This window comes from Cupressus sempervirens, chromosome 3 (genome assembly GCF_028749045.1).
Source record: "Cupressus sempervirens isolate cs-2001-9-10 chromosome 3, ASM2874904v1, whole genome shotgun sequence".
In the NCBI taxonomy this organism is placed as follows: Eukaryota; Viridiplantae; Streptophyta; class Pinopsida; order Cupressales; family Cupressaceae; genus Cupressus; species Cupressus sempervirens.
The window spans coordinates 271,795,995-271,820,520 of NC_143120.1; the positions used below are offsets into that span (position 1 = coordinate 271,795,995).

The window sequence follows — 24,526 nt, forward strand, 5'->3', positions numbered from 1 at the left end:
AAAATATTGAATGTTAAATGTGAAAATTAAATTTAAAAGAAAAAGGTACTATTGATGGCTAGTTATACAAGACATTTATGATGATTTAGTTCTCTTTACTCTTTGAATTTCATTCATTTCATGTGTTTGTTTCTCTAGAATTTGATATAAGAGTTATCATTTTATTCACTTAAGCTTGTACATTCAGATCACTTCCACATATATACAATCCAACTAATTTTAATCTCTTATTTTTTGAACTTTTTGAATCTACACTTTTCTCTAAACAAAATAATAATAATACACATTAACATCTTTAGAGGATTGATAGATATCTAAGGGCAAAGTTCTCTCAAGTCAACTCTTTGAAAGGGACTTGTTTTCTAGTCCTATCAAATCTTCAATTTAAAGAAGAATCAACCATATAAATGGTTTAGAATGAATATACTTAATTTTCTCATTATATATAAATGATATCACATGATTATGTCACTCATTAAGTAATTTTTTTAAAGTGGAAATGAATGCTTCCAAAAGAAATTACATGGGAGTGAATTTTGTAGATATTTATCTGGTTAAATTTGAGCAACAAAGAAATTGTAGGATTTGGATAAAATTTAATTTGAATCATAATATTGTGAAGGTTAGACTTATTTGTGTAAAATATTTTTATTATAAAAGTCTTTTTTTCCCTTGAACAATTTAAAATTACAATATGAGATTTGCAAAAGCAAATGCCAAATATAAAACCTCATCATATAAAGAAGAACTTATAATATTGGCTAGACACGTCTCCCTTAAAAATAAAAATTAATGACATATTATTTTCCTCACTTTTTATCTCTACTTTCCTTACCATCTCCATACCTTGATGATGACCATAGACTATTTTGACCTAATTTCTTAGATTGTTATGTGTTATTTGATTAAAAGAGAAGTTTCACCTTTGGACATCATGTCCTACAAAAGGAGCAAAAGTATAAAACTTATATTTTTATTTTCATGTTCATTTCATTTGACCTATACATATTCTTATTAGTCCCTACCATAAGGCAAGAGACTAAAGTTTTGGACCTCTTCCAAAGTATTAGTCCATTGATTGGAAATAGTTCTTTCTCAAATTATAGCATTTAAGACTATAGTTTCTAAGATGTAATGGAATTATTTGATGTCACATATGGAAATTAGAAATTTTCTATTGGCTATTGTTATTTTTCCTGGTGGTCTTTTCCTTTCTCTATAGAAATATTATGTAAAATATTTGAACATGGCAACTGTCAATTTAACAAGAGATCTACACATTTGTTGTTGTCATTTCCCAAACACAAAATATTTGTAGAGAATAAAAATTGTTCAATAGACATCCTTTGCATGCAATGGGATATAGACATTTTAAAGTGTTTTGTACCGAAATCTATGTATTAGCCAAAAAATGGCAACATCTAAGAACATTATAAGATGAAAATATTCGATAAAGCATTACTTTGGCTCTATGTCATCAAATGAAGTTGTGTTATTTTAAGGTTGAATGAATTTGTTTAACTCTTTTTGAAGTAAGAACAATCTATTCTGATGTTTTGTGAATATTGAAAAACATTTCAATTCTTCTTGGAGAGTAAGAAGAGATTTTGAAGAGGCTCCTTTCATAAAGAGTAGTGGTTTTAGCATCATCTCAAGTATAGTTTTACTTGCCTTTTAGTTGTATTCTATTCTTGCATAACTTTTTACTTTTTAGGTTGGTGATGCTCTTCCAAATAGTGACCAAAAAATCATAAAATTATTTCTTAGTTTACCCTCATTATCAATTCTCTTAAAATAAGGTGAAACACTAAATCACCTTTTCCAATTTGATTTTCATGATTTCATTGGAAGATTATACTTATTTTTTTACTGCTGATTGGAATTCTATTTTATGCTCTCTTCTTAACAAGAAATTACACAGACTTTCCTTAGAATGGCAAAATCCACTCTCCCTCGAATTCTGAATCAGTTTGTTATCTCTCTTCTCTCTTCAATTGAAAAAGTTCAATAAAAATGAGTTCTTCAAGAGATACAGATTGATCAGATCACATAGAAAGACTTTACAATGCACGTTTGTCCTCGCATAGACCCATCCTTGTGGGTTTGAATATTTTGGGCTGACGGGTTGCCGGCTACAAACCTTTCCCTGAAATATTCCTTACAGACTTGTAATCAGACCAATGGGAAGGTCCTAGCGAGCTTTCAACGAATAATGGTATTGAAACATTTAAGATTTTCATATCCAAATTTCCAATGAACAGTCCTGTAATCTCCAATACTAAGACCAAACCACTAATTTTTAATATCTTGAATCACTTTAAGATCACCCTACGTTACGCAGGACTTGTTTATATTTTGAGTCTATCGCCGCAGGTTTCGTTCGAGGGCAAGGGAAGACCCTTTGTAATCATCAAGATTATATTGTTTAACACCAGCGGCGAAATCCCATTATCAATTCTCCAGGTCAACCAACAAGAAGGAAATTTATTGATGAAGGAAAATTAAGGTAGGTATCAGGAAGGTTATTTTCTAAAACAGTGCCTTGTCGCGGTACAAGGCCTTATGGTGATGCAACAAGACAAGTTATGTCGGTAGGGAGAATGGAACAGGAATTCCTCTTCTAAACATAGGGGACGCATTTTGCTAAAAAGAAAAAAAAAAAAAAAAAAAAAAAAACGCTAAGCACGCTTCACACATCCACTACTCATAAAAAGAACTTTTGACTGTAGAAAGCACCTTGGATACTGTTAAAAGTATGAATCTTTTGAGCATTCACGAACATAACATATGACTATTAATACTCTTAGGTGTCTTGGATCTGTTCAAGTGGAAGATGAACCATCAATTCATAGTAGGTTATACCACTCTTCAATTTAAAAAAAAGGCTCACTGGAGATCCTTGGGCTTTTACGAGTTCTAAGGGAAGCATTCGATCATTCATGTATACATCATTGTCAGCAGGCTTTATATTCATTTTTTAAGATACCACCACAATAATGAGAAACATGATGGATCCTTTGCCAGGTTGGAAAACAATATTTTGAAATGGTGAACTATTTTGAAGCACTCGCCATGTTTCTCCCTTCAGTCTAGATGAAATGGATGTAAAGTGTATAGTTCTATTTTACATGAAGGAATAAATGAATTGAGTTAGCTAGCTCAGGAATTAATTGCAATCGATCATTTATCTCTTCAGATTACAAAATTATGTTGAGATTGTCTTGAAAACATTTCAACATGCCATTCAGATTGAATCTCATTTATATTATGCTCATACTCTTCGTGGCCATGTCTATGTTGCTATGGAGAAGTTTGAAAATGGTACCTATTATTATCAAAATGCATTGCAAATTGACCCTCGCCACTATCATGTCTGGTATGGCATGGGAATTATATATCTTTGGCAAGAAAAATATTATTCTGCAGAGCATCATTTTGGAAGAGATTGTCATATAAATCCCTGATCCTCTATTCTTATGAGCTACCTATAAATGGCTATACATGCCCTAAAGAGACATTAGGAAACACTATAGATATTAGAGAAAGCAATATCTGCTGATATAAAGAATCCTCTACCTGCCTACCAGAAAAGAAACGTGTTAGTAAGAAAAGAAAGATACAAAGATGACCTTAAGGAGCTGGAGTTCTTAAAGGAAACCGCACCCTGGGAAAATTATTTATTCATTGATTGGTAAAACATACAAATGATTAAATGTGCCTGAACAAGAAATGCACTATTTTGGTTTGGGTTTAAAGTCATCGACTATAGATGTTGGTATAATAAAGTTTGTTACCATAGCATTATGATATTCTGATCTCATAATACTACATTAAATGATGTATTAGAGTTGCTTCACTGATAGACTTAATAGAATTCGTTGGACAGTCTACTATTGAAAAGTTACAGGTACGTGATGGTATTAAGGATCAACTTTATAGTCATCTGGTGATAATGGACTTTTTAAGCAGGGTAGCTAAAGGTATTTCTATTAATGTCAAAGAGGAACATTGTTGGATCTATAATTGGAACAATTGTTATGTTATCATTGTTGTCTAACCTTATTTGTAAGATGTTTGGTAACAATGTAAAGTACCATATCATTTGATTGATGAAGAGAATTTGAAAAGAGAGATAACAAGATGAATTAATAAAGTGGTTAAGTAAAGAGGAGTAAGTATGATGGAACTACAAAGGACACTTGATCAATTAGTGTTTGACAAGATAATATACTTTTTAATCATTGTATTAAGTAAAGAAGAAAGATGAGTTGAAGTGTACAAGAGATGATTGCTGCAAGTCAAGAAGTTAAGTCAAAACACTAGTTTCACCAAGCAATAGATTACTAGGTCAATGAAGAAGTTGAGCATTACTTGGAAGAAGATTAAGGAGCTTAAGTATTAGTCGAGAAAAGTAATATTCTCCGATTGATGGTAGTGGCTGAGAAAGATGAAGGAAAACTTTAGAAAGTAGTGACTAAGTATAGTGATGTTCAAGCAAGCTAGTACAAGCTGAGTGAGATAGATCAATATGTAGTGACCGAGCTACCTAGTGATCACAAAGCTGAAGAATATAGTGATGATTGAGTGTGAGCACAATTAACAATTTAAGAAAGAATCAAGATTTGAGGCTAACATGGTTGAATTTAATGAATAGTCAAAACTTGTTAAGGATGAAAATTGGTGAGCTCACATATTTAATGTATGAATTAAATTTGAAAAGTGATCTAAGGTGAAGATTCAATAAAATGTGTCTAGAAGTTTCAAGGAAAGGAGAAGAAAGACAAAATGATGAATGGATCCAATGAATATGATGATGAAACCCTAAGATCTATGGCTATGTTTAAGCAAAAAAAGATTAAACTTGTCTATCTAAGGAGGCATATGAGATGTTTTACAATTTGGCTGGAAAATTTGTGCAGAATAAGTGGAAGAACAAGAGTTGTAGAGGAAAAGTGAGACATTGGTGAAACTAAGATTGCTTGAGGTGTTGCCAAGTATATCAAAGATGGAGAATGTGATGAAGACCAATTAATGAAACATGAGTGAGATGAATTGAGATATGAACATGCAAAGTGCATTAAAATTTATCAAATCAACCTAGCTATTACTTTCTAACCATTGTGCCAGTAAAACTCCTTTAATCAAGGTCTACCTAACAGTCATGTTGTAAACCCATTAATCTAGGTGATATTCTGATGGGAAATTTTTGAAGACTACTTACAAGACCACTTCTAACATGGTGATTAATTCCTTTAATAGGGTCACATCTTATAGTTTAGTTTGTAACATTTATTAGGGTTGGTTCTTAAATGGACTCGCTTCAAAAAAGTGAAAAAATGGTAGCATGTTACTTGGTGGTTTTTCCCGAATTGGGTTTCTTTCCATGTTAAATCCTAGTGGCATAATTGTTTGAATGGTGCTTTTATGTGTTATACTATTTATTTTTATATGATTCTATGATTCAACTAACACTAAAAAAAAGGGTTAGGTGTTAATATGAGTAATTTGAGTTATTGATGATTTTCTATACTAACCAAGTTGATTTATGAGTTTGATCAAGTTGTTCGAAGTTGTTAAAATTTGAATTAGTACATCTTGACCATTGCATCTTATGTCTCCTTGATGATAAATTCATGCTCTCCTCCCATAGTCAATATAGACCTTTTCTCTTTCCTCAATAGTGCCTTAATATCTTCCAATATAACTTTCATTTCTTCTTTTGTCTAAATATCAAAAAGTTTTCTAACTGCATGTTTCCTTATTTTCTTGTCTTCTTGTCAATAAATAGTTATATATATCTTTATGAATATTTCCGTGACTATGTAGAAGAAAATTATTCAAATCTATCATATCTCTTATCAATGCATTATCCATTTGCCTCTTCTACAAGGGGTCATTAAGATCTATCATATATCTTATAATTGGATTTTTCCATTGCCTCATTTTCAAGGGATCATAAAGATCATAAAACTTGTTTAGATGAGTTATATTTTCATCCTCAATTATCATTTATTTTGTTTGCCCAACTTTAGGTTTCCAACTCTTTCCATCTTTTTCTCACTACTTTCTACCTCTTGTGATAGTGGTTGTCATTGTTCCTATGGTGATAGTTGTGTAATTTGGCCTCTCATCTTTCTTTGTGTACTTATTTTCTCTATTGTTTCTCTCTTATCCTCATAGGTCATTATTACTTTTGGCTTCTTGTTAGTTCCTATGCTAGTGGCCATTACCTTAATCATTTTTATCTTTTAAGGGTTACCTCTTCATTTTTCTCTCCTTCTTCTTTCTTAACTAGTTCAAGTGTTACTGATGACGTTTATCTTGCACATTTCCCTTGAACAATTGGTGTACTTATCTTACTACTACTACATCCCTCTATCTTTTCTCTTCACCTATTGTAGAGATAGCACTAATAGGTGCCACCTGAGTAGGTTTTGTTGATGGTTAATTTCTTGGTGCAATTGATAATAGTTGCACTAATAATAGGTTGCTCTGTCTTGGTGCTCTCATTGATGTTACAACATATCTTGCTTTTGCAAATTTTGTATGTGTCATTCTAATCTCCTTGAGTACCTTCTTCACCACTTTCTTAGCAGATGTATTTGTTGTCTTTCACTAATTCTTGTCCTTCTTTCATTCTTTCTTCTAATTTTCCCCACTTCTCACTTTCATCATTAACTTCTTTTTTTAACAATTTAGTTCAATACTCCATAATCTATGTTTCTATCACTTTATATCCCAAAGGATCAATAAAATTTCTTTGGGTATAACTGCCTCCATGTAGGTCTTATCATTGTTGCCAATGAAATAAATTTATTCTTAAATTTTTTCATAATTGACTTTAGGATCATTACTTTGTTCTTTATTTTAGTTTGCAATGAACTTATAAATTTTTTTATTGTCATGACCATATAATCTTTTATTTTCTTCCTATAGAAAAACCTTTCTAATTTCATTGAACATTTGTCTAATTTCCATTTAGGGTTTGGCATGTTTGGGAATCATCTCATGACATGGAAGAATAGGTAAGTGATTATGGATACAAATCTTAAAGTTACATTTTTTTAAAATTAATTCTCTCTATATTGTCAAACAATTATTGCTTTAGAATCTCACAAACAATAACCTCAAATCTATTAATACACATCTTATATGTAACATTGATGAAGCCTAAATATATTTCATCCTCTCTTGAACTAGAACCCATTTTATATGCTAAAATTGTACTCACAAACCTCACATAATCATGTTCAATTAGTCATAGTGTTGATCTTAGATTGGTTTTAACAATTGAGTGTCAACACACTTAAGATTTTTAGAAGTTCATGTCGAGCTAGTATTACATGCTGAGTATAATATATATATATATATCTATATATATATATATATATATATATATATATATATATATATATATATATATATGTCAAGTGAAATGAGTGTTGAGTCACTTATATTCTGAGTCACTCAAGTGCCGAGTAGATAGACCATGCCAAGTGATTCAAGTGTTGAGTAAGTAGTTGATGTCGAGCATATCAGGTGCTGAGCCAGAAACAAAACTATAGTGTATGTTAAGCATCAGTATTATTGAGTGCTTGTTGAAATTACAAATGGGAAACATACACTTTAGAGAGGGGGGTGAATCAAAAGTTCAAACTTTAGCACTTAAAACTCTTATACCATTCATTAGATGCATGTACTAAACTAAAATGAAATGTAAAGAAAATGAATCAAAATATATAAACATACACACACTTGACACCTGATATGGTTACCTAGAAACCCTCCAAATGAGAAGGTAAAGTTGGAGTGGAGATGACACCCACAATTCTTCACTACTACAACAATAAAGTGTCACCTATTAGGGTTACAATAAGTTGACCATAAAACATGATCTACCCTGTGAAAGGCCCACCCTATTAAAGGCTTACAAGAGACTATTAAATCTCACCCTATTAAAGGATTCTAACACCCTATTAGAAGTGTGCCTAGTTAATGGACTTTAGAATATTCACTTTGAATGTCATCCTTTTAAAGGATTTTACAATGACTGTTAAGTCAACCTTAGTCTAAACGATTTCACTCTACTGATATAGTTGTTAGAAAGTAATAGTAGGATTTTTGATCTAATGACTTACAACTTTAACTTGCTAGTTTTAGATCACCATTTTGTCCTTCTTAATCCTTTCTGATCTGATTTGTCAATCTCGAGTCTTTGATCCTCTATTCTATAAACTAATTATGCAATTTTTTTACTCTACTAAGTTATCTTGAATACTTTATGATCAATTCACCTCATTTCTTCCTTCTACTCTTCACTCACATGCATAACTTCATACATACATACTGAATTATGGGGCTTCTTCTTCCTCATAAATACTTTGATGGCTTAGGGTTAAGTATGAATCTATGGCTAAGATTCATTCATTTTTTCTCTTATTCCCTTTCAATTTTCTAATTGGTTGCATGTTGATTGCATAGGGAATCCAAATAGATTCATCCTTATCTTCAAAGCTTCAAGATTTATCCATAAGTTGGCATAAAAATGGTTTACATATAATCTATGTTACTTGACACTTGATAATACTGATGCTTGAGAGATATTGTAGTTCTATTTCTAGCTTGGTAGCTGAATTTCTTGGCATCAGCTACTTACTCAGCACTTGAATCACTCGGCATGGTCTATCTGCTTAGCACTTGAGTGACTCAACACTCATTTCAACTTGACATCTATGTATATTATACTTGCATTGTATCACTAGCTTAGCATGAACTTAGTAAATATCTTAAGTGTGTTGACACTCAATTGTCAAAACCAATCTAAGATCAACAATCTCCCATTTGACATGAGTGTCAAAAACACTTAACTATATATAAAATATCTAATCTCCTTGAGTATAATACATTCACAAAACTTCAAAAAAAATTAAAAATTCTATAATAGACTTATATACCTCAAAATTTTGTAACTCCCCTTGAGTTAATGTTCTTGTTCTTTATCCAAAATCTATTCTCCATATATTTTTCTTTTGCTGATACTCTTTTGGCTTCAAAAATACTAACTGATACTCTTTATCTGATATAATCTCTATTTCTACTCTCTTTTTTTTTGCTCCCCCATTTTGTGTGATATCCCCCTTTGGGTTATCTCCCTCTTACTCTTTATCTTTTATCTCCCCCTTCTTGACACTTATGTCAAAGGGTCTATATACTAATTGTGTATTTGTCCAAAAAGTTCTTGTGGACTTCCACTATAATCTTCAGAGCAGCATCCCATTTGTCTAATGCAACATCTATTGATTTTATTTGGATGGCTATCTCTACTGCAAGGTGAACAAGCCCATCTAATGTTGAAATATTTGGATCTTTCTTCATCAATTTCTTTGCATAGCCTAGTTCCTCGTGGAGTATCTCCATGTGAGGGGTAAGGGAGGCTTGAATGTTAGTAAACTTGGCTCTTATATTAGTCTCTTCTACTATTAACATAGCTAGTTGACTTTGTGTTTGAAGAAATGAATGGAAATGCTTCTCACTTTGAGTTGGATTCTTAGGTAATTGGATACTTGATAGTTTCAAATTTTTCTCCAGACTCAGAATCTTATGGCCTATTTCTTGTATGAAGAGTGTGGGATGACACAATTTTTTGTACAATGAGAATATGTTCTCAAGTACCTTCTTCACTTCCTCTATTTTTGTGTCCAATTTAACTTGTGAGAGTGCTATATCACCTAATATTTTCTCATTTAATTTCCCTTGGAATTTCCTTTTAGACCATTCCATAAGTTTTACATTGGCTTCCTGGTCTTCATTATTCACCTATTCCATAATTTTTGATAATTGTTTTAATATTGGGATAGGTTCATCAGGTGTTTACAAACTAAAAGCATCTAAAAAGATGATTTTAATATCTTGTAATGCTTGCCTTTGTTTATACTCTTTTCTGAGTATTTCCTATTGTTTCTTCTTTTCAAAGGCTTCTTGCATTGTGCCTATTTTCTCTAGTGTCATGGTTGCATAGTCATATTTTCGTATCACTATTTCTTCATCTAAAATTGCATCTCCATAGTGAAATACCTTAACAATGTTGGATGAGCTGGATCCTAGTGCTGAAATTTGCAATGGTATTGCATCAGTGCTCGTTCTCTGAAGGAATTTTGTTGGACTGTTAGATGTTGCTAAATTTATCAATGTTTGTATGGCTTCTTGCTCCTCCTTTGATATGTCCTTTTGTTCACTTCTACCTCGATCAATTATTAATATCTAACCTACTCCTTTTTTTTTGTTTTAGGCACAGATACCTCTATCTATCCAATTTGTGCCTCTAAAGCATTCTCTACTTGAGGAGTCTAAGTTTGCTATTCAACCATGTCAACTTTTTTAGTAGTATCAACATTTGCAAATGTAGCATCTAATGTTTGTACTAGAGGTTGAGCACTAGTATCTAAAGGGATGACATAAGGTTTTCAAATCCTCTACAATTAATGGATTGATGTTCTAACGTAAGTTATCAAGAACATCCTTTACTATTATGGTTTCTGTAGGTGTGCTTGTATCATTTGGAGGGCTCATGGTTGGCACTTGTGTATCTTCTACATTCTATTCTTCTTGTTGTTTTTCAATTGTGGCCATTTCATCTTTCTTCTTTTGTATCTCCTCCATATTGCTATCTTCTTTTTATTTTTTTGGCTCCTCTTCCTTTTCTTCCTCTCTTTCTCCATCATTTCTTCCCTCAAAGGGATCCCCTTCTCCTACTTTGATAGTTGTCAACCCATATATCAATTTCCACATTTGATTGGATTTCTTTACAACATCTTCAATGTTGTTCTGGAGAATGCTGAATGCCCTATATTTGGGTGCAAATCTACTACCATACTTCTTATTTTCTTTGATAATTTGACCCTTTTTTAGGTCATGCATCACTTGGGCTAGGGCTAATTTCCTTATTTTCTTTTCAAGGTTTAAACAATAATGTAACTTATTTTCTACAAGGGTGTATAGCTCCTTGGGCATTACGTTGTCTAATTCAAGTGTAGCATTCTTGAACTTAGGCATCATGGCATACACTGACTCTTCTACCTTATTTTTCTCTTCTCTAGTAAGTTTACCAAAATAAATGTTCTTTAATCCTATCATATCTACATTATCTTTAATATTATCACAAATATTCTCAAGATCAGATTTAGGTGCATGACTTACCACTCTAAATTGACTTGTATCTTTTGATTCAGTATTTTTATCATCTATTTTAGGCTATGCAATATACTTTCTCCTTTGTTTCTTATGTATTGGGCCCTTCTATTCTATTGCTTTTGTTTTTTCATTTGTCTACTCTTTGGCCTTCTAGGTAGTGGCCCTTGTATGAGCTCTCATTGTTGGTGCAATTGGTTTTGTTGTGCTTGGCTTCGTAGCCTTCTTTGCCTTTGGTTTGTCTATAAGCTATGCCTTAGCCTTCCTCTTCTTAGGTTATGGCTTTACTAGTGCTTCCTTGGATTCTTCTTCCTCTGCACCTTCTTCTTCTTCTTGGTCTTCACCCATGCCTTAGATTAAAGCTAAAGGTTCTTAACCTTGCACCTCTTCTTCCTCTTCATCTTCATCAACATCTTTTTATTCTTCATCACCAACACCTTCTACAAATTTGGCCTTCAGTTTCTGTACCATTTTTTGTTCTTTTTTACAGTAGAGGTTGTCTTTAGTTCCATCTCAACTTTTGACTTCACAACATCATAATTGCCAAATATCTTGGCACTTTTGTCAATTTCTTTAGTAAGGAGTGCGTGGTAGTTGAGTCTTTATCCATATTTATTTCATATCCTAGGGGCATTAACCATCTAACTCTAGGTACTATAGCCTAGATTTAAGTGTAATAAATATCAACAAGGAAACAAATGTCATTGTAGTATTGCTCAACTAAGGAAACATGAATCCTTAACCTTTGCTTCATATATTTCTTAAATCTTCAAAATAGCTTGTCACAATTGACTCAAATTTGTCTCCCATTTTCTCAATATATTCATTCATTTGAATAGCAACTAACCTATTTATCTTCTATTCTATTTTGCCAAAACATGGAAACTTAATTTGTGCATAGAAAAACATACATACAAGTATTAATCCAAACTTGCATTGAGCACTCTTTGACCTTCTAATAGCTCCAAGATTTTTATTTATCTGTTGAATTTGAAGTTTTGCAAGATCGTAGGTGTGATCTTTCTTAACAATCTTATATCCAACATCCATTACTATGCAAGACACATTGTTTAACTTTCTTGATTGATAGAATTTGTGGGATATGACTCTAATAGAAAAATCAAGCAAAGGGTTTGTAATGGTGTCAATGGTCACACAATGCTTGTTCCACTTTGCTCTTATGTTTTTCTCTATGGACTCTTCAAAGTCACTTCTCAATGTCTTAGGCCAATCTAGTGTTGGATAACTAGTAATCCTATGGACAATTCCCTTTGAAATTTTAATGGGTCTACCTTCTAACCATAAACATCCATCATGTATTCTACTCAAAACTATCTTAATCCACTCTATTTTAAAAATTGTGGGAAAACCTACGGCACGGGTCAAACCCTTTCTCTCCATAATCTTGAATTCCTCCTTTAGGACTCTGTTTTCACACAAATTTTCATATCCTTTTCTTATTTCCATGTCTCCTATGGCTCCTACTTTTCTATTATAGCATTTCCTCACATCTTCAACAATTATAACCTTAGGCGGGATCATGGATAATGCTCTAGCTGGGTCATTTTTATAGGAAACTTCTAGAATAGCCTTGAAATCTAGTTATTTAACCTCATTGTTGACTAATTGAACTTCAAAAGTTTCTTTCTTCTTCATAGTTTTTGAACTAGACACCATTTTCACAAACTAGGGTTTAATGAGTATAAAATTACGTAGCTTGGTAGATGAAGAATACCTTTAAAAAAGACAAACTGGTGCTTGATTTTTTCTATAATTCATGCAAATTCTTTGAACTAGTTTGTAGATCACTTCTTTGCTCTACTCACTTCTTGCTTTGAATTTTTCATGAAGAAAAATAGGTAAAAATTGACCATATACCCTTCAGAAATTTTTAATTAATGCTTAGTTGTGTACAACTATAAAACTCAGTTTCAAAGTGATTTCTATTTCACTTGGCATCCATTGATTTTGCCTCCACTCAGAAGCTACTGATGACTCAGCTCCAACTAACATTGACTATGAGCCAACACACACTAGTATTTACTTGACATATGAAGTGGACCTTTCATACTTGGCAAAAATGTGAGAACTTGAAGATTTGGCCTTGGAATTTACTCATTATCTTGCTTCTTTATTCATGCTAATATATCTTTTTTGATACAAGTATTTCTTGGAACTGATGTATGATAAAATATTTTTAATATCAGTCCCGCATACCTCCTTTTGCTTAGTTTGATGAAGTGTGACCACTTGACCCATTGGGTGGAGTGATCCCTTCTCCATTTGATGTACTCCCAACATCTTTCTTCTTCCATGTCTTGTTCAATTTATTCCTAATGTTCTCAACATCTATCTTTCCTTAACCTTTGTCAAATTTAGAACTTGGTGCCTTGGACCTAGTTGGACAATGCTTGTTGATGTGACCAGTCTTGTGACAACTAAAACATGTGGTTTGACTCAACCATCTCTTGTAGTTACCACTAAAGTGTGTTCTAATGTAATTCTCATGGATATATCCATATTCTTGACAATAGTGACAGCTATATCTTGTATTGTAATCCCAGTTGTATAAGTTTTCGTAGAATCTTACTTTTGTTGGCTTGCTTGATGACCATGTGGACTTGGATCTGCATTAGGTTTTGTGTCCAAAATTTTGATGATTGTATTAGTTTCCTTCAAATTTTTGTGCATGCATGGTTCTAGTTCTACATTCATGTGCCTAATGACCTTGTTTGTTGTACTTGTGACAATGAGTCATGTTCTTTGGCTTAGCATTCTGACTCGCATTCTTACTCCTGTAAACATTAGTTGTATGTCCTTTCTTACCACAATGATGAAATGTAGGTTTAGAGTTCTTACCTTTATTGTTCCTTTCCTTAGAAACTTTGGATGATTCTCCTTCTTCAGTTCTTATGTAGCCCAATCTTGATGTATCTCTATTGGATCTAGGAAATTTGAGTAGTTGTTCAAGTACTTGATGGCTTCATTTGGCTTGTTGAAACTTTCAACAATTTCCTTTTCTATTTTTAGCTCATTCTGCAGCTATTCATTTTGAAACTTCAGTGTGGTTATTTTAACCTCATTGATATTCAACTCATGGCAAGCATTCATCATTTGGCTTAAGGTGTTCAATTGCATGTTTGAGTTCTTGGATAGTTATGCTGACTTTTCCTCCGATGTTTTTTCCAAAATTATTTTGTCTTCTTCAATCATGGCCTTTTCTTCTATAGCTTTTGACATTTTCTTCTATAGCAATCTCTTTCCTTCTCTTTAGGGAGCTCTTTCAACCATCTCTGGCTTCATTGAGTTGTTTTAGTATAAGATGTATCTTAATCTCCTAGTTTTCAATGGTCTTTCCCAACTTTTACACTCCAATTCAAGATCTTTTCTCCAAGCTATAAAGCTTCTCCTCCTGAGAACTCAACTTTGATACTAATTATTGGAATTATAAATGGGAAACATACACTTTTGAGAGGGGGGTGAATCAAAGTTTCAAACTCCAACACTTGAAATTCTTATACCATTCATTAGATGCATGTAATAAACTAAAATGAAATGTAAAGAAAATGCATCAAAACATAAAAGCATACTCACACTTGACACCTAATATGGTTTCCTGAAAACCTCCAAATGAGAAGGTAAAACTGGGGTGGGGATGACACCCATAATTCTTCATTACTATAACAATAAAGTGTAACCTATTAAGGTTACAATAAGTTGACCACAAAATATGATCTACCCTGTAAAAGGCTCACCCTATTAAAGGCTTACAACAGACTATTAAATCTCACCCTGTTAAAGGATTTTGATACCCTCTTAGAAGTTTATGTTTCCCATTTGTAATTCCAACACATAGAGTAATGCCTTTCATTTTGTTTTGGTGTATGTTTATAACATTTTCTTCACATTCTTTTCATTAATTGGAATTCTCCCCTTATTACTATGTCCAATTACTTCATGGATTAAGTCACTTGTAATTTAAAATACTTTATCTCCCAACAAATTTTTTTTGTCATGTATTATGCTCAATATGACTCTTGTCTAGTCTTCATTTTCAAATTCATGATGGAATAGAAATTATACAATTTTTAGTTGATCTAAGTGGTTAAATTCATCCTTGAAACTCCTAAATTATTTGTAAACCTTCTCAAAATTGTCAAAAATTTTACTATCACCTAGGTTTCAAAATTGAAATGTATGTAAGATTATACATCTTCAATTATTAGTATTTTGCCAAGTATTTGTGAGAATGCCTCGGCAAGGTCATTTCCCAATTGTACAATTGAACCTATTTTGAAATTATATATAGGTTTCTTTATTATATCATGAAATAAATATTGAACCATTCTTAAAAATTTAAAATAACTTCATAGTTGATAGAGATAAATACCTTCAAATTGTTAATTTAGGGCTTTTGGTGTAAAAACATATGAATTGCTTCTTGAACACTCTAGTTCACCTTCTAATCACTCTTAAGCTCCTCAAAAATTTTCTCTTAGTTCACAATTATCATATGATGGTTCCTTAAATTTATTTAATTCCTTTTATTCATTAGAAGTTTGATCATCATTAATTGTGCCAGTACACAAACTTAAAAGGTTGATATTATGACCAGTAGAATAAATTCCTTTCTTAATCTCACATATGATCTCAAAATGTTATGCATTTTTGAAAGTAGTTGAACTAGGCATCATTTCCATGCTCCTTCTAAGATCACAAAACTTCCTCTCATCATTTTATGGTTTTATAAATTTCTAGTATGATATCCCTTGTTTCTTCAAATGAATTGGATTGCTCATATTGATAAGGATTTGTCAATTACTACAAATGACTTCAACTTATTCTCAAATATATCACGTCTTCTTTTCAGCCCATACTTATGTGCTTGAAGATTTATTTTCCTTAAAAAATATTTCATTGAAGCTTTCTATTTGTTCTTTCACATTTTCTTTTTGTCTCTCACTATTACTTTTACTCCTTCTGACATTTTTGTTTGCATTCCTTCTATAGATAGTATTTTTTGATCTAGTATTATTTTTCCTCACATTATCTCCAAAACAATTGAATATGAAAAATCATGTTGTATTCCGAAGGTTGTTTCAATTATAACATGCTATAACAATGCTTCCATATCCAAGTCCTAATTAACTAATCTAAAATCTACAATCTCTAGCAACAAGTTCAAATTTATTGCATTTAAAACACATAACTCCATTTCTTATGACATTAGTTGCAGCAATAGGTCTACTAGTTACATGGCTAGTACCTTGATACATATTATTACTAAATCAATGTTTTCTACATTCATTATGTCCATAAGCATAGCAATTATAACAATACTAGAAAAAGGGTTGTAACTATACTTACCCATACAATCCTTCATGTGACCAATTTCATTGCATGAAAAACATCTTCCTTTAAATTATTTCCTCACTTCTTTGTATTGTTCATATTGTTTAGGTACCTCCTTGCTAAGACCTTGTTGTTGCTTAGGATTTTGGATCACTAGTTTTGATTTCTTAGTAACTTCATATCTCTTGGATGATTCTCCTTCATAGTAGCCAATAAAAATCATATCAACTTTACATATTTGTTGCATGATCTACTTATCAAGATTTTCAATGCTGGAATACAACTTCTCAATATGTTTCATTGTTTGTAAGCTCTTCTTTCAAAATAGTGTTGAATTTCTCAAATTCTATAAATTATGGCTTTGTAGATTCAAGTTCAAATTTCACCTTGGTAAGTTTTTATTTCACATCTACATTCTTATATCCTAAATTAGATTTCCTTCTCTTAAATTCATCTTCCATTTAACTCATCTTAATATTTTTGAGATCTCAAGTTCATGATTTAGAATCTCATTTGCATTCTTCAACTTAGAAACTACATCACTATCTTTTATCTAATCATGTGAGTCTTTCTTCTTAGATTTGATTGATTCAATATTCTCTTTCAACTTCCAAATATAATATCATGTTTCTCTATGTTCAATCTTCATCTTGTCTCTTTCTTCTATGATTATAGCATGTTCCTCAAGATATTCCTTGAGGTTCTTTTGTAACTGATTGATAACCATCGAGATCTTACTCAAGTCAATAGACCTTATTTGAGTAATTGCTCTCTTATTCCAATTGTTAGAAATAGAAAATACTAAGGGGGTGGTGGTGAATTAGTATTTCACAAACTTTTTCCCAATTATGGATATCTTTAACAATCTTTACACATGAATATGTCATTAAACTAAGAAGTAAACATACTAGTAATACAATGTAACTCATAACACCATTATCTTTTCGATGTAGAAATAATGTACAATGGAAAACCCTAGTGAGGATGGTACCCACAAAATGATAGACTATTTAAAAGTATCTTCTGAAAGATATTGATCTTGATAGGACTTTATTAGATCCATATAGTGTATCTATCCCTTTTAGGAAACTCAACCCTCTTAGGATTTGGTATTACAATTACAAAAGTAAAAATATAAATTCATTTGTCAAACATGCATATACAATGATATATTTTGTATATAAAAGGTATAAATTCGAATTCCTTTTGATAATGTTGATATGTTCAATATCTAATTTGTCCTTGATGGCCCTTCTTATGCAACATCACATATATGATCTTTTCTCTTCTCTAATACAAATTTTCATCATACAAAAATTACATGTCATTATCAAAAAGATATCAGACAACTTTGCATACAAAACTCTTTCTTTTATACCAAACTATTATGTCATATTGGGCTTCAAATCCTGATTCATGTTCCAAATTTCAATATTACTTTTTGGTAAGAGAGGGTTAACATCTAAGATGTTGTCCCTGCCTTTTAAAGTAATTTTTTCAATAAGAAAAAATAATGTCTTAACCAAAATGCCTTTACTTTGTTAACTTGTTTGTTCTACCTCTTTAATCTATACCAATAAAACTCATCATAACTTTTTTCATTCATCAAATAATATTTCGCACTTTTAGGCATGTTTGTAATATGTCGTGACCTTTCTTCCCTTAACTGCACATAACTTCATATGCATCAAGTAAACCATGCTAAATAAAACTGCATGACTATTAACTATTTTCTTGGATTATACTTAGTTTTCTAAGTTCAATCACCCAAAAGTTGATCTAATATTTTTCCTTCTTTATAAAAGGAATTTTTTACCATAAATGACAACCCTATATCATCCTTACATATTTTCCTCAAAAAAAAATTTAGTAATAAAGTCCTTGGTATCTCCCTTATTTTTTGGCTTCATGGCTCATCCATATAGAGAACTTTTTGAGCTAGCAGTTGTGCATTCAATGTTTTCATTGTCTTCCAAAGTAGGTAATGGTCTTAAAGGAAATGAATTTTTTGAGGTGATGATAGAAGATCTTGATGACAAGGAGTATATGAAGCTTTTGAATGTTCATGATCATAGCTCTCTTTAATTTTTGTCATTGCATTTGGTTATTTGGGATTAGAGGCAATGGTAGAGCTCATTGAAATGTCAAGATCAAGGATGATAGAGTATAAGATTTCTAACTTATCAATGTTATGAATTTTGGTGATTCTAGAAACTCAGTTCCAATTTGGTATTGGGAATGGTTTGGAGTTGGAGGATGGCATTTGAAGCCAATGTGTTGAAGTCAATAAATGGAAAAAAAATCTCTCCACTATTAGCCTTTTTTTTATATGGTTTCTAAGAGTAAGTCTAAATTATATGTGGGATGTAAGAAGTATGGATTAGTTAGGAAAAACAATAAAGAAACAAGAAAAAATGGCTAGTAAAGATGCCATTATGGATGGAAAACAATTTCATGTATGGCCCATGGAACTTGTTATGTTAATACTTGTTGGACCTAGTTTATGTCTAAATGGTTTAAATGTTTGTATGTATAATGGTATTTTGATAACTATAAGATGCAATAGCTTTAGATATAGAAAAAATTGAGTTTTTGGGGTTTTGATATTAAGGAAGGGGTAGGTTAATCTGATGGTAATGACTTACAATTGATCTTCAATTGATTTTTTTGTCTTTGGGTCAGCCCCAATTTTGTTTGCTTCTAATAAAAAGAAAATATTGACCATATAAGATAGTTGTAACAAAAATTGTATATAAAGATCATGTCTTAGAATATAAGAGGATTGAATTCTCCTCACAAGAAGGATATTTTGTGGAATGTTCAGGATCATAAATTGTATTGATCTTTTGGCTCAAGAAACTAAGATGATTAAAGAAAAAGTAGAAATACCTTTTGTTTACTAGAATGGAAAATTGTTAGGTTGTAGCTCCCAAGGAGCATAAGGAGGTATTATTGTCTTTTGGAATGAGGATATTGTTCAAAGTGAGTTTCTTCTTTTAGAGAAAAATCTGTCATGCATTTGTTACCATCATGCTAGAAATAAATTTTCATGGATCATTTACAATGTTTATGCTCTAAATTCAAATGCTAGTAGATTCAATTTTTGGGAATGGACAACATATTTTAGGCTTTATTTTATTTTTATCCATTGGCTATTAATGGTGAATTTGAATACTTCTCTTGGGAATTTTGAGAAAGTTGGTGGGGTTCTGACTCATAGTCACCAAGAAAGTATGCTAGATTTGATGCATTTTATAGATTCCTAGATGTGTTGGATGTTGATCTCGAAGGTTTGAATTATACTTGGTCAAAAAATAGATTTGGTGATGAGTTGATTCATGTCAAATTGGATAGAACCCTTTTCTCTATTTATTGGATCCATTTGTTATCTTTCTCCCTAGTATAAGAGTTAAGATTCAAGAGTGGTGGGATATCTGAATTCATGGTATAACTATGTTTAGATTGGCCAAAAAATTGAACTTTACTAATGATAAAGTTAAAGTCTAGAATAAGGATATTTTTGGTGACATTTTCTAGGAAATATTAAGTGTCAAATCAGATTTGGAAGTCATTGAGAAGACTATTCAAGATTCTAGAGATATTCTTTATTTAAGGAACAAAGAAAAGGATATGATGGTTAAATATCATGATATTATTTGAAAAGAGGAAATCTACTAGAGATAGAGACCTAGAACCCAATGGCTAAATTTTGAGGATAGAAATGCAAAGAGATTATGTCACAGCTTCTAAGCACAAAGAGGCAAACAGAATCTCTGTTATTTCTACTGATAATGGAGTGAAAACTTTGGATAAAGATATCTCTTAAGAATTTTTTGTATTTTTCTCTTCCCTTCTTTCTAAAGATAGTCATTTGTCAGTGGATGGCTAGATTAAGTTAATAGAGTCTATCCCTAATGTCTTGGAAGAGAAGAAAAACAAGGATTTGGTAACTTTGTCTATTGAAAAAATTAAGAAAGTTGTTTACTCCTTCAAAGGGGAAAAATCTCTATGACTAGATGGGTTTCAAATGCTTTCCTTCTAGGTATTCTAGGACATGGTGGGGAATGATATCAATTGTATAGTTAAAGAATTATTTGGATCTAGGAAATTGCTCAAGGAAGTCAACTCTACTTTTATTATTTATATTCCTAATAAAGTTAGAGTGTTTTCTTTCCTATCATAAATCATCTCTCAAGAAAAAAATGGCTTTATTCTTGGGCATAAAATCTTGGATTTAGTTATCAAAGTTTATGAGCTTATTCACTCAACTAATTGTTCTAGAACACAAGGTTTCTTACAATAACTTGACCTTTGTGAGGCTTATGACCATGTGGATTGGGACTTCCTATTCAATATACTAAAGTCTTTTACGCTCTACAAATGGTTTTGTTCAACTTGTTCAACAACTTATATCTACCCCTTTTTTTGTGGTCTTAGTTAATTACTCTTTTTCTATCATTTTTAATCCTTCAAAGGGATTGAGATTGGGAGATCCTATCTTGTTGGTCCTCTTTCCTTTAAGGGAAAAATCTCTTGGCCATCTCTGGTGCTCTAGAGTTTCTTCAAGTATTCTTATGGGCTTGAAACATTCCTCTAAGGATTTGTTGTGCTTGCATGAATAGTTTGTTGATGATATAGTAATTATGGGAGAGGCTTTTATCAAGGAGGGTAAAGCGTGTAAAATAATTCTTTAGATTTATAATTCAAATTAAACACAAAATATTAACTTGGAAAAGAGATCTATCTTCTTCATAAACACTCCTATTGTTAGACAGAAAAGAATTTCTAGAACCATAGAATGTTAGATTGGGACCCACCTAACCTCCTATCTTGGTTTTCCACTTAGCTGAAAACCTCATAACACTTTTTGGCCTTCCTTGGATGAATGATTTTAAAGAAAATTTTATAGTTGGAAATGTTCAATTCTAACTAAATTTGGAAAATTTTAGTTGAGTAAGTCTAATTTTTAAACTCTTCAAGTGTTTGGCCTTAGCTTGTTCAAAATTGTGGAGAAGTTTTTAGAATCCATTGAAAGAATTCAAAAATATTTTATTTAGACGGGTGTGGAAGAAAAAAAAATATTGGTATTGATTACTAGGGATTTTTTTTGTAAACTGAAAAAAAGTGGGGGATTGGTGATAAGATCTATAAAAAATATGAATTACACTCTTATGGCTAAGAAAAATTGGCAAATTTATGGAGAAAGGAAAGATTGGAATAGTATTATGCATAGAAAACACTTAAAAGATTTCCCACTACTAGAAAGATTTCTTTAAAATAAATAAAGTTTTTTTGGTTCTTTTTTTTTGAAATGGAATCTAGCAAGCTAAAGAAGATGCCAAACTTAAGCCAGCTTGAAGTTGGGAAATGGGTAGAGTATTTATTTCTAGAATGATTGCTAACTTATGAAAAAACCTCTTTCTTCAATGATTTTCTCTAATCTGATTATTGAGAGATGTGTTCAGTTGTATGGTTCCAAGGAAGGTAGTTACTTGATATGAGTTCAATGGGTACAAATTACGAAAAGCTCTCCCAATTTAAAATTGATTCAAACTAGCCTCAATGCAGCTATTATTCAGTTAATTTTTGAGGACTCTTTGATTTGGGATGTATTTCTTTTAGGGGCTTTCTTTATTTCTTCACTTGTTCAAGCTCTTCAAGTTAGTGAAGCTTCCCCTCCTATTTGGACCTCTATTTGGAATAATAAGATCATTCCAAAAATTAACATTTTTTAATTGTTATCTTTGCAAGAACAGATTCTAACATTAGATAATCTTGACAAAAGAGGTGTGCATTATACCAAACAGTTTTATTTATATCCATCCCAAGCCGCTCTATTAATCATATTTTTATTTCTTGTAATTTTTCTTGGAATACATGGACCTAGATTTTCCAAAATTGGAATCTGACCTAGAAAATTCCTAAGAACATCAAGGATCTTTGGCCAATGTGGAAAATTTTAAAGGAAATGTCAAAAGATGTCTTTGGATGATGTTTCCCCACATGTTATCTAGAATCTTTGGAAGGGAAGTAAAACACCATATTTAGGGATATACATCAACCTTATTCTTGAATTGCTCTTCATATCAAGTAGATTATCATTCAAAAATTCAATACTATGTACAAGGAAAAAATGGACTATGATTTTGGTTGAAATTTAAATAGAAAGAAGGATCTAGATATATTAGTCAAAAGTAAAAGGGAAACACAAGATGGGGTCATCCTCCAATGGGGTGGACAATGATGAACTTTGATTGAGCCACTAAGAAATCTAGGCTCATCTAGTTGTGGTGCCCTTGTTATGGATGATTAGGTAAATATGTTAAAAGCAATGGCGATCCCTCTTGATATTCATGCGAACCAACTAGTTGAAGCTATTGGTCTTCTTCATTGGTTATAATTGGTTAGTAATATCAAGGCTATGGTAATTTGGATATAAGGGAATTTGTAGAACATAGTAAACTATCTATTTAATTCCATAGATCCTTTATGGTCTATCGAAAATATTATCAAGGAGGCTAAATTTTCAATATTTAAGTTTGATAAAGTGTTTGTATTTATATTTCTTTAGAGAAGAAAACATGCTTGTTGACTCACTTGCAAATACAGTGGTTAAAAACGGAGTCATCATGTCTTGTAATCATGGGAATGAGATTAATTATGAAATAAAGGTGCTTATAAATCATGATAAGACAACAAGTAAAAACAAGGTCATTTCACTTATTTCTATTCAAAACGGAAGTGGTTTGGGAAAAAAAAATATTTTGGGAATTGTTTGAGCTTTAAAGGGTAAGAAAATCTTCACATGTATTATGGGTTGTTTTAATTTTTTTCTTCTTGAAGAAGTTTACTTTTTAGAGAAACAATTAGAGATTTTGGCTTTGCAACTTTATAAAGTGGGTGAAATTTTGAGAAGAAGGGAGGGTAAAAGTACAAAGTGACTAAATTTGAGTATTTCCATCCAAAAATCAATTGTGTTCAAACATTTTATCTAGATAAATTTATTCTAGCTAAGTTATATAAGGTCTCACACTTTTCCAATGAAAATGTTTATTAAATGCATGTTTTATGTTAGTTTGTATTCAATTACTAAAGAAATTAAATTATTTTAGAAAATTGGCATTTTAATAATTCTTACTATTTTTTATGATATTATTTTAGTAACATATAAACACCATTTTATAGACCTCAAAGTTAAGAATATTTTAATATAAATTTTATAGTGATCTATTTGATATAGAGTATTTTACTTAAAAAAATTTACAATCATGTATTTTAATGCTTGAAAAGATGTCAATTTTCAAAAAGAAAAAAATATTATATCATATCACACAAACTTAAAAATTATATGATGTTCTAGAGGAGAGAGTTCTCTTCTAGAATGTGTAATTTTTCTTTTGGTTAGAGTAGATTTGTTTTGAAAAATATGGTGGGAGATGAAAACTATCGATTTTAGGTGAGTTAAAATTTGACTCATTATAAGAGAAAAAATATATATCTAAATTCAATTTTTAGTTTTGATTGTTCTGCCTATAAATGTTATCTATAACATAGTCCGAGTTCAAATAGAAATAAGTTTATTTCCATAAAATTTTGTGATGGGAACTAAACCCTAATTTTTAGCATTTTTCAGCAACAGAAAAATTATCCATAAAAATGAGGAGAATATATCAATTCTTAATCTAAATAATTATTAAAAATTATAATTGTAACTTCATCCATTTCTACACATTTCATTAGTTTACTTCATTCTCAACTTCTAAATAATAATATCAATTTTATGTCATTGAAGGTGAATAGTTGTACTTTTGTTAGCCTTTTCCTTTACAAAAGGGTGACATAGGTTTGTTCTTTTACCTGGGAACCCAACAACTACGAAAATGGAGGAAGAAGAAGGAAGTTTGGGAAGAATTGGATGAAGGGGACCTAGTTCCATACATTAAGAAAATGAAATTAGAAAAACCATAACTTACGAATATGTTCTCAA

General features: G+C 31.4%; 1 pseudogene; it reads left to right on the plus strand.

Moving 5' to 3' along the window:
• Positions 1-2,065: 2,065 nt before the first annotated feature.
• LOC149565970 (cell division cycle protein 27 homolog B-like) overlaps positions 2,066-24,526 on the plus strand; it is a 45,736-nt pseudogene continuing 23,275 nt past the window's right edge.